Source organism: Ochotona curzoniae, unplaced genomic scaffold (genome assembly GCF_017591425.1).
Source record: "Ochotona curzoniae isolate NIBS_2020 unplaced genomic scaffold, NIBS_Ocur_1.0 contig_4093, whole genome shotgun sequence".
In the NCBI taxonomy this organism is placed as follows: Eukaryota; Metazoa; Chordata; class Mammalia; order Lagomorpha; family Ochotonidae; genus Ochotona; species Ochotona curzoniae.
The window spans coordinates 2214668-2223316 of NW_024466124.1; positions in this window are offsets into that span (position 1 = coordinate 2214668).

Genomic DNA, 8649 nt, shown 5'->3' on the forward strand with positions numbered 1-8649 from the left:
GAAGAATCAAATGGGCGTAACAGTAGGAGGCACAAAAATTGGTTCAGAGGAGACAGGAAAAATTTTAATGAGGAAGAGATCTTTTCTCATTAGGCTTCTAATTTGGTAAGGCTATGTTCTATATTTAATTTTTACTTCCCATCATCATTTTCACCATAGTTAACACTGTCAACTGCAGATATCAGATGAGTGCCATACATAATACATGTAAGACAAAGCCAAGGGCTGAAAGGAACTGTGAATTGTTTGCCATGGTTATGGGCAGTTCTTCATTTCTTGTATTGACAAAAGCCTCACAGCAAACTTCCTGAATTCAGAGACTGTCCTGCATCTGGATTAGCCATTGCCTTTAACTTCACAGCAACTCAGGATTTCCAAGCCAGGAAAACCCCAAATAGTATTTCAAAACTATGCAACTTCTGTGCTTCATTTCCCTTCCCAATCATCCTTCACCGCACCCTGCCTCCCACACATACCTGTAATTTATGAGCAAATTAGTGCTAAATTATGAGAAATCTCAAGTTCATTATTTCCTAGGCACTCAAAATTCAAGAATATCCTGGCAGAAGAACTGAGAAACTAGCTCATCGACACATGCATATTAACTATTTGTACAAGTAGTTCCTTTTGTTATCACTTTCCAGTTCCAAATTTTCTCATTTGTGTTCTTCTTGAGGGCAAGCTATAGACATCTTGATGTTGCTCTAATTAAGTAGGCTTTCCACCTTGGCACTCTTTGGTTTATCTTGGAATCAAGATGCTAAATAAGAGACACAAGCCCACAAATGATTGCCAAATGTGAGAATAAAGCTGAGGCTTCAGCTTTCTGCAAACGTGTAATGTAAATACGTAGGGTATTCTTAAACAAGTATGATGCTGTAAGATATTCTTCATGCTAACCTCTAGTGAATGTTAAGATCAATTGTAAGGTGTCTGATGTTAATGTATAAGTGTTTACACACTTTCTTTCATGAATTAGGAGATTCAAAGTAATCTCTATAACAAAGGCATCTCATTCCTGTATATTGTGATTTCATTCTCCTGAGTGGTACAGCAACAGAAAAGCAAGTAATCAAAAGCTACAGAGAGTAGGCGTTTGGCCTAATATCTAAACTTTTGCCTAGAATGACATTTTCCCCAATCAGAGTACTAACGTTGAAATCCTAGCTGTGGTCTCAACTGAAACTTCCTGTTACAGTACATCCCCGGGACAATGTTACAACAACTCAAGTGCTTAGGCAGTTGCTACATACATGGGAAACTCAGAGTTCTTGGTGCCCAAAATTTTTTTGCCCAGCCATTGCAATCATGGGACAAGGGAGGGGATGAGTCAATGGAAGTTGTCTGTCAATCTTTCTCTCAAGTAATGAAAGATACAATTTTTAAGGGGAATGGGATTCTTATGCTCTGAAAAATATGTCCTACATGTTGGTGTCAAGCCATTATATTCCTAGACTGATTAAAAGGTTAACATGGCTTTAAAGAGGATCCATGACAAAGCATGAAGAACAAATGAAACTAAACAGAGTGGTCACCAATGCTTGAAACTGGAACTTAAAGTACGAGGAGGTAGACTAGTAGGGTTCCCTTTATGTCCCTCTCTTGCTTCTCTTTAATAGTTGCTCTGGGCCATTGATTTTGAATTAAGTTTTCTAGATGTAATAGAGCAAACATGAAGTTTGACTTATAACTGATGTATGAGTTCTAAGCCTGTGCTCTCCAAGGAGATCACCCACAGAAATTCTACTATGACAGAAAGAGAGCAGGCTACCCGCAGGGGAAGGAGATCATAAGTAACTCTAGGAATCTCAAGGTCCCTGGTTTACAGTAAAGAAACTGTCAGAGCAGGATTAGAACTCAAGTCAATGTGTGCAACCTGAGATTACATTCCTATAGGAAAAAAAAAAAAAAGGCAAGTAAGGCCTGTAATTCTTCCACTGTATGTGGACAGTCAGTGCAGAGTCCTGTCTTAAAAACTTTTATTTGAATATCTACTCATTTGAAACAGGCACAAAAAAGGGGGCGGGGTAAGAGACAGAGTAGGATAAAGTGAGAGAGATGCATCTTCTGTATCCTGGTTTACTTCCCAAATGTCTGTAACTTTTATGTCTGAGCCATTGGGGAAACCAAGAACCAGGAACTGTGTCTGGTAATCTCACATGGGTTGCAGGGGCTTGAACACTTGAGCCATGTTCTGTTGATTTCTAGGTCAAATTAGCAAGGATGCCAGATGAAAAGCAGAGCTGCCAAGACTCAAACTGGGAATCTAATGCGGAATGCCTATGTAGCAAATAACAGCTTAAGTCTCTACAATGATGCCAGCCCCTCAGAAAACATTTGGATGTAGCATTCGGGTACAATGGTTTTGTTTTTTCTCCCATGTTGTTACTCTCCCAGTTGTCTATTCTTTTCTAAACGGCCTCCCCACTCCTACTGTTCACATCCAAATCTAGGAAAGGCTACCCATCATGTCAAAAGTTTGATTTGGTCCTTGCCTCTATCAGAGCCCTTGATAAAAGAATGTATAAGGGACACGGGTCTATGAAAGCATAATTTAATAAGCCCAGTGACAATAGCTGCTATTCATTCTTTTTTCCTTGTCCATCTATGAAATCCCAAGTTAACAGTAGGGTGGAAAAATGCTGACCTTCAATTCTTCCAGTGAGGCACAACGACATATATGGCAGCCTGGAGCACAGTATTTCATAGGGATTTCATTTTGAGTCCTGGCTGCTCTATATCTGATCCAGGTTCCTGTTTGTGTGCCTTTGGAAGAACATGATGACCAAAGTCCCTGAGTGAAGCTCTTGATTCCTGCTGTGATCTTGCTTAGCTCCAGCCAGTACTGCCATGTGGGTTGTCAACCTGCCGACAAAAGCTCTCTTTAATCTCTGACTTCACCTTTACCTCTGCTTTTCAAATAATATGTCTAAAAACAACCAAAGCAATCCTATCATTGGTCTCTATGCTTAGTATTAACCTCAATAGTAACAGAGTCATAAGGACACAATGGCAAGCTGCTTGCAAGCTCATTTATTTCTCAGCACATCAAGTAGTACCTATTTGCCAATTTTTTTCTTATTCTCCAAAAAGTAAACATGCATATACAACATCCTGCATCTCTTCTGGAAGATGAAAGGACAATGGATTGGGGATAAAATGTTTATTTGCTTGCTCTACAATGTTAATTTAGCCGTATGAATTAATAGTTTGTTGAACAGCTACCATGAATCAGAGCAATTGCTGAAACTACACTTAAGAAATAATCCAATTTGTTGTACCAGTGAGAACAGAGCTCTATCCCCAGTTCATGAGTAGGCTGCAGGGCCCAAGTGACAACACTGTCAGAATATGGAACAAGCAGCTCTAATCATTGGCAGTAGAAAATCCCAACTGAACAGGTGCAATACATCTTGCTACAGCAGTAGAAGAATGCATGAAACATGATCATTGCTCTGTGAATACTGAAGTGGATAAATGAGTCAGGAAATGAATAAAGAATTAAGGCTAGTAATATGGGAAAATAGAGGTGAGTAATGAAGTGTTATACTCTACTTATAAAAACTCTCTTCTCTCTCGGCCTCAGTTCTCTATTCCATATAATGTATTTAGATAGTAACTTGCCCTATAACATGTAGCATAATGGTGGGCCCTTTGTATTTACTGAATATTTATTAAATGAATATGAATCTGGGTTTAATTCAGAGAAATATTAGAGTTGTGCATGTAACCCAAGATGCATATCCAGGTGCCAAGTTAGATGAACCAGAGAAGAGGTGAGAATTAACCGTGGTTCCCAATAATTTCTGATACAGCACTTGGGGGAAATTGATTCCTAATAGCTTCTATTTTTGTACTTTCCTTCTTATTCCTTCCTTATTCTCTATGTTCATCACCCCCATTCCATTTGTAACTTCTTTCAGTTTGCCAGTAACCTTTTGCGAGGAATTTCAAGATAAAGACTGGCAAAAAAAAAAAAAAAAATCATTGGTAAGATTGTTCAAAGCAACGCTGTGTAAAGTTTTGGAAACTATAGACTATGTTACCAGCTCTGGGGAAATTTGGAATATAGAAGTAATAGTATGAAAGTGCCAAGGAAATGGATTTGACAGGAAATTATGAGTTTGTTTTAAGGGCAAAAACACTTGATTCAATGAACACTAGATGCTCATGTGGTTATCCAAAGAGTGATAATATAATATGGTGAATATCTGGACTATGCCAGTGGAAATAAAGCAAATGATTAATACAAAATATATTTCAGGAAAAAAGCCCGTTGCAGAACTGTATCACCAGTTAGATTCTAGGAATAAATTAGAAATTTAGGTTAAAGTACTAAAAAAAAAAAAGCATTCTTTTTTAGTCTTTAGTAGCTTTAATACAGTTTATTGCTTGAAACCAATGACAAGGTTGCTTAATAATCATTTTGCTAATCATATAAATGGAGAGAGATGTACATGTGTGCCTAACATAGTTGGCATTTCTATATATTATTAGCAAAGTCATCTATACACACAAGATTACGTACTATAGATACACATGTGTGAGTTTGCATGTTTGTACATATGTGACTGAACATAATATGATGTATTTGTGCTTTGCTAGCTATATAGTTTTATTTTTGCCCCCACATATCAAAATAAGAAAGAGAGGATTTGAATCTAGGTTTCTGATTTGAAACCAAGCCCCCCACCACCCAAGCACAAAATACAAATGCCTTCTCGAAACCCACTGCCTAATACACATTTCCTTCTCAGTGACTGGGGAAGCAATGCTCTGTGTAAGTCAATATTAAATGGATAATAAATATGATTATAGATTCATATAATATGGCTACATGAACAATCAATATGAAAAATCAATAGTGAATTGGGAAAGTTTTATTTTGGTTAGCAAAACTCTAGATACTAGTCTGATCTGTTCTGCTTGCCCACTCAGTTCAGAACCAGTCATATGATAAAAAGTAGTGTCTCATCTCCCCCACCAGATAGAAGAGTCCTTATTTAGTCAAAAAATGTATGAACTTATTAAAATATTATTATTCTTTTTTCATTATACAGATGATCTTTGCAGATCACAGATTCAGAAAGAAGAAATTCCGTATTTTCTCTTTTCCATATGGACTAAGAAAGCCTCAAAGCCATTAGCTTCGTTAGTACTTTCTGTTAAAAATGAATCAGGCATCTTAACTGTTAGCATGAGTTCCAAAACTGATTAGTTTGTAAACGCTAAGATCTCTACTAAAACAAACAAACAACAACAACCATACTATATAAAAATGATCCATGGAAGATGAAACTTTGATAAGCTAAAGGAATAAATTTCTATTCATTCATCTCCTGTTTTAGAGTCAGACATACCATAGAGCTTTATGGCCAAGACTGTTGTTATAAGATTTCCAAAGGAAATCCTTATCAAGATGCACTGGCATGTGCAAATTAAGATTCTTTATATAGAATGCATAGTTAATGCAGAAGGGAGAGTATAAAGGTGAACAATCAAAGAAAGCCAAAATTCATTCAGGGCATATCTTTGGCCTCACTAAGAAGCAATGCATTTATGAAGGCTGCTTCACTTCTCTGGTATGGATGCTTACTTTTCATTTTCAAAAGACCAAAGGAGAAGCAATGCTCACTTAAAACAGTTTACTCATGTGAGCTTTCCACCAGTATAAACAGTAGATGTACTTCCAATTATAAAAGGTAGTGAACTATGTTTGTTCATACCATAGGTTCCTTTTTGCGCATCAACAATGCAATGCTTTACTGACACCACAAACAACATAAAGATGGGGAGAGCTTACTTGTGATACGCCTCAACCATAACTTTCACAGATGGAGAAATTGAGGCTCTATAAAAGGAATTGTGAAAGTCTGTCGCTAACCATACAATGGTACTGGAACATGTTCTACTGACCCTAGACCCAGTTCAGTGTCCTCTTGTCAATGGGATCCCCTGAGTTTACATGAATCTGTCATCAGTATCTACCTCCATAACCCTGCCACCTCTCCGAAGTAGCTAAGAGAAACCAATGTGAATCTACTTAGTAGAATTTTTTTTTTCTTCACTAAAACTCCAGCTAGAGGCATTTGAGAGTGAAGAGACACACCAAGTTAACAGGCTGAGTTATAGACACCCCCCGCCAGGTAGAATTTGATCTATGTGGTTGTTCAGCTTTTTTCTTTCTAGGAGATCATTCCCTCACCATTTTATAACCAAGTTCATTAATACAGTGTTAGAAACAAATGCACTGCTCTTTTTTGTTGTTAGATTTTTATTTTGAATTTTTGAACTGTGTGGTACAATTTCATATAGATTGGGATTTCCCCCACAAATTCCCAACCCTCAACAGATTTTCCCAATGTTACTCTATTGGTTTAAATTTAATCTGTGAGAATTGTTACCACCACTAGCATTCATTTCTCATATTTTCATGTTAAATAGAAATGTACTTGTAAAAGCTATTATGCCAATATAAGAAAAGGACTTTGGAAATTACTGCCTCAAAAACAATTTAATACAGAACAAATCATCACAATGAACCCGGTCTTAATAATTCACCTGCTAATGCCTTATTCTAAGACTGAAGAATCAGAGGGAAGTAGAGCTCTGTGTTGGCTGAATTTACAAAGAAAAAAAAAAGAAATTCTAACTGTACCAAAGCATTATTCTTTTTAAGATTTATTTACTTATTACTGGAAAGGCAGATGTACAGAGAAGAGGGGAGACTGAGAAGAAGAGCTTCCGTCCAATGATTCACTCCCCAAGTAGCCACAATGGCTGGAGCTGAGCCAATCTGAAGCCAGGAGCCAGGAGCAGGGTCCAAAAACTTTGGGCTGCCCTCAACTGCTTTTCCAGGCCACAAGCAGGGAGCAGGATGGGAAACGGGGCAGCAGGGATTAGAACCAGTGCCCACATGGGATCCCAGCGTGAGCAAGGCGAGGGGACATTAACTGTTACGCTATTGCACCAGGTCTGTAACAAAGCATTCTTTTTTATTAAGATTTATTTTTAAAATTTTTATTGGAAAATCAGGTATACAGGGAGGAGGAGAGACAGAGAAGAAGATCTTCCCTCTGATGGTTCACTCACCAAGCTGCCGCAACAGATGGAGCTGAGCCAATCTGAAGCTAGGAGTTCCCACACAGGTGCAGGTCTCAAGGCTTTGGGCAGTCCTTGACTGCTTTCCCAGGCCACAAGCAGGGAGCTGGATGGGAAGCCTGGACGCTGGGATCCTGGTGCATTCAAGACATGGACGTTAACCACTATGCTATCATTCTGGCCCCATACTTAAGCATTCTTTAAGAATCTTCATTCATCCATTAAGATTCAGTTCACTCACTTTAATGCTAGGAATACAGGGACTGTGTGGGCTCCCACAGCCCCAGGAGGGTCCCTGCTTCCAGAAGGATTGAAGTGCATCACCAACCTGCTAAGTGGAAGCAAGTGATTTTTATTATTAAAGAAAGCATAAAAGAACATTTGCTTGCTACAGTAATCTCATGTTATTTCAGCTCCTTTTTGTGAATTTGACAAATCTATGCTAATACCCAGGTGGGATGTTCATCTTTTTTCTGGAATAGGAACAATGACTTCCAGGAATTAGGAATTCCCATCTTTTCTCTGTATATCTTCTCACTTTCAGAGGTTGCCATGGTGATTGTAAACTGCCATGGCATGAGAGAGAGTGATTTAGTGACTTTCACTATGTGAATGCTTTATAATGAGGGCATAATAAGAGTCCGGGTCCTCTTGAGGCCAGGTTAGATGCGATTTAACACAGTTGCTTGGAAGTAGTTCTTTTGCCTGCATCTTGTTTACCTGCCCATTTCCTGGTGAGTGAAGTTGGAGTTTGCCACATACTATCTGGATTTCTCTTTTTTTTTTTTCTTTTTGCATAAATGAGTTTTTATCTCCACAGGATGAGCAAGTTGCTCCTTCTTTGTTTTCATGCTATCCTACACTTGTTTCTGCCTGTGTGCTCAGGATGTCACACTGACATTGTGTATAAATTCTCTTAACATCAATGCTAAGAACTTGAATGATAACAAGCAAGTTACATTCATCTGTAAATCCCTAGTATCAAATGCAGAACTTAAATATAGTCTCTTAAATAAAGCATGGTTTAACTCATTTTAAATAATTTGGCATATCTAAAAATGTTTATTTGCAACTTTTAGAGACATATTATATAGTGTAGCACAGTGATATGTTTCCACTAAAGACTAAAACTTGGCAAGCTAATTCATTTTGTGCAACTTAGGCACTTTTAATACCTTGGTTTTATGTTTTATATTTCTATAGGAAATACTACAGTGATTAACCATTAGTCATAAGCATTTCTAAAATCGGGAAAATGACAATGATGACTGATCCACATTATGGCATCTTGAAGATGGCCAAAATTATGTAAAGTTACTTATTTTATGATTTTGTGTCTAGAATATCTATCATATTGTCCCCCCAAAAAAGGAGAGCTATGTGTTGTATTATTTGCACAAATACTTACAATTACATCTAATGAAATGGTGTATAAAAACAACTCAGTGAATGGTCTTCGATCTCTGTTTTTTTTTCATCTTTTATGATCATTATGTTTTCAAAGATATATGAAATTAGTGTCTGTTATGTAAATAACAGAAAATAGTT